Genomic DNA, 3,458 nt, shown 5'->3' with positions numbered 1-3,458 from the left:
ATAAAAAATGAATAAATTAAAAAAAAGAATTTAGGTTTTTTTTTTTCATGTGGGGGCTTATAGGCAGGAAATCACAGTAGCATTGAAGTTTCCTTCAATGCAGTGGGGGCTGGATTCAAACCTGGGTCATATACAGGGCAAAGAACACATTATCCAAGTGACCTATTTTGCCAACCCTTCAGGACACTCTTTTTTAACCCAACTCAAATTCTGCTTTGTGTTTGTTGCTCATACAACATTATTTTTAATAGTAATAGATTGCAAACAACATAAATGTACTATAATGAATTGTGTTCATGCAATGAAATAGCATATGAAAAATATCTGTGAGTGTACCAACAGTTTTCATACTCAATATCTAGTGATGGATATCACTTGCTGCAGACATTTGTGGTTTTTTTTTTTATAAAAAGGAAACACTGGCAAAACCGTAGGATAAGAGGGGTACAACTCCACACAATTCCCACTACCACAACTCTGTACCCTATCCCCTTCCTTGATAGCTTTTCTATTCTTTAACCCTCTGGGAGTATGGACCCAAGGTCATTGTGGGATACAGAAGGTGGAAGGTCTGCCTTCTGCGATTGCTTCCCTAGGACATTCTTTAGAGGCATTCCTGCTGGAACCATTGGTGACTAGTTTCTGGCCCTCCCTCACAACCACTAGGCGTCAGACTTTCCCCTCTCTCCTCCAACTGTGCTACTCACCCACTAATTAACTCATTTACTCAGAGTCATTAGCTTCTGTCTAAGGAGACTTCTTTGTCATCATAGGAACATGGTCATTATGATGCAGAATCCTAGCAGATTTTAACAGATTTTAAATCTGAATATGTCAGAGTTACTAGCTTTTTTATATTATCTTTATTTATTTATTTGTTTGTTGGATAGAGACAGGCAAAAACCAAGAGGAAAGGGAGGTGATAGATAGATAGAGAGAGAGAGAGAGAGAGAGAGAGAGAGAGAGATTTGCAGCCCTGCTTCACTGCTTGCAAAGCTTTCCCACTGCAGGTGGGGACTGGAGTCTTGAACCTGGGTCCTTGTGCACTGTAACATGTGCACTCAAGCCTGGGAGCGCCCGGGTGGCAGTAGGCGGCCGGGCCCGGAGGAGTGGAGGCCCCGCGAGGGGCCGGGAAGCGGGGCTGGAGCCGAACGCGCGGTGGAGCTGAGGGGTCCTTCATGATGAAAGTCCAGGGGCCACAGCGCTCTCTTCTGTGTAGTTGGTAGCTGGTGGTGACAAGATGGCTGACAGTGTCAAGACCTTTCTCCAGGACCTGGCCCGGGGAATCAAAGACTCCATCTGGGGAATTTGTACAATCTCCAAATTAGATGCTTGAATTCAGCAGAAAAGACAAGAGCAGCACCGAAGACGGGCAAGCAGTGTCCTGGCACAGAGGAGAGCTCAGAGCATCGAGAGGAAGCAGGAGAGTGAGCCCCGGATTGTCAATAGAATTTTCCAGTGCTGTGCTTGGAATGACAGAGTGTTCTGGTTCAGTCTCCTCTTGTTTTATCGAGTGTTCATTCCTGTTCTTCAGTCAGTGACAGCCCAGATTATTGGTGACCCATCACTGCATGGAGATGTCTGGTCGTGGCTGGAATTCTTCCTCATATCCATTTTCAGTGCTCTCTGGGTGCTCCCGCTCTTTGTGCTTAGCAAAGTTGTGAATGCTATATGGTTTCAAGACATAGCTGATCTTGCATTTGAGGTATCAGGGAGGAAGCCTCACCCATTCCCTAGTGTCAGCAAAATCATTGCTGTGCTCTTCAACCTCTTGCTCCAGGCGCTTTTCCTCATTCAGGGGATGTTTGTTAGTCTCTTTCCCATCTATCTCATTGGTCAACTGGTTAGTCTCCTGCATATGTCCCTTCTCTACTCACTGTATTGCTTTGAATATCGTTGGTTCAATAAAGGAATTGAAATGCACCAGCGGTTGTCAAACATAGAAAGGAATTGGCCTTACTATTTTGGATTTGGTTTGCCCCTGGCTTTCCTCACTGCAATGCAGTCCTCATACATTATCAGTGGCTGCCTCTTCTCTATCCTCTTTCCTTTATTCATTATCAGCGCTAATGAAGCAAAGACCCCTGGTAAAGCCTACCTTTTCCAGTTGCGCCTCTTCTCCTTGGTGGTTTTCTTAAGCAACAGACTCTTCCACAAGACGGTCTACCTGCAGTCTGCCCTGAGTAGCTCGGTCTCTGCAGATAAGTTCCCTTACCACATCCATCTCCTGCCAAACTGAAGGCCACTGCAGGCCATTGAGTTGCCTGGCATCTGGAGGGGCGGGTGGGAGTGGAAGAGACCAAGGCAGCTCTTTCCTGTGTTCACCTTCCCACCGGGGAAGGTACGACCCGCTCTGCCAAGGGCCCACTGCCTATTCCCAATCTCTGAGAAATTGGAATTCTTGTCTCTGGTACAAGGAAGGCTGCAGCCTCTTCCTGAAACCAGCATGTGGATTTTTAACACCAGTTAGGACCTTGGGTTTCTGCAGCTCTTTTCTAACATTTTCCAGCCAGCCCCTGTGCCTGGACCGACGTGAGGAAGTTGTTTTCCCTGTGCCATCTCTCCCTACACCCCATCCCCCACCACCTACCACCCACTACCCTGGGACCCTGGGACAAATGGATTTTATAATTCTAGCTGTTGTATTTTGTGACTTGTTGTTTTTGTTGCTGTTTTCCTGTGAAGCACATATATCAGATGTTTGGGGGGTGAAGGAGTCTCTCAGCCACTCCTGCCACTCCCTTATAGCCATCACTGTCTTGTTTCTTGTAACTCAGGTTAGATTTTGGTCTCTGTTTGGTCCACTGCAAAAAAACAAGTCTGAAAACATGGGACAGGAGGAAAGATCTCACAGCCAGGTCTGCTGGGATTTGAAGAGTGATTTCTTCTCTTCCTCTAGTGGGGAAGAATGCTTTTCTCTCTGGTACTTTTCTCAGTTTCCCAGCTACAGGGAGGTACCAGTTTTGGACATGTGCCACTGTAACACAGAATGCTCAAGAGAAGCTGAATTTGTAATCTCTAAAGGTCTAAATTCACTGTTGGCTACTGCTGTTCTGTCTGGTATTTCAAAGGAATATGGGGTATTGCAAATAGGAACTGAAAGGATAAACTTATTAAACCTGTGATTGGTGTGTTTCCTGTCATTTTAACAGACTGCATATGGGGGGAGGGGCAGGTATCAAAACACTTGTACAATTTTCAAATGTCACAATTAAAACGTGAGCTGGTTTCCAAAAAAAAAAAAAAAAAATGTGCACTCAACCAGGTGTGCCACTACCCAACCCTGAGTTACTAGATTTTTAACTGGGCTTTTCATTGCAAAGCAGTGCTTTCTCACTTCCTTCCCTCCCTCCTGACAACATTCTGAGAAAGGGAGTCAGATAACTCCCTCATCTAGACATGGGAGACAGAGACAGAAAAATGGGAGACAATTTCTCAAATTACAATGCTGCTTTTTA

The 3,458-nt window shown here is 45.3% G+C and overlaps 1 pseudogene; it reads left to right on the top strand.

Moving 5' to 3' along the window:
- The first annotated feature begins 1,172 nt into the window (after positions 1 to 1,172).
- On the top strand, positions 1,173 to 3,123 carry LOC103112284 (etoposide-induced protein 2.4 homolog; annotated as a pseudogene).
- Positions 3,124 to 3,458: the final 335 nt, after the last annotated feature.

This window comes from Erinaceus europaeus, chromosome 16 (genome assembly GCF_950295315.1).
Source record: "Erinaceus europaeus chromosome 16, mEriEur2.1, whole genome shotgun sequence".
Taxonomy (NCBI): Eukaryota; Metazoa; Chordata; class Mammalia; order Eulipotyphla; family Erinaceidae; genus Erinaceus; species Erinaceus europaeus.
This window is presented reverse-complemented; position numbering and strand designations above follow the sequence as displayed.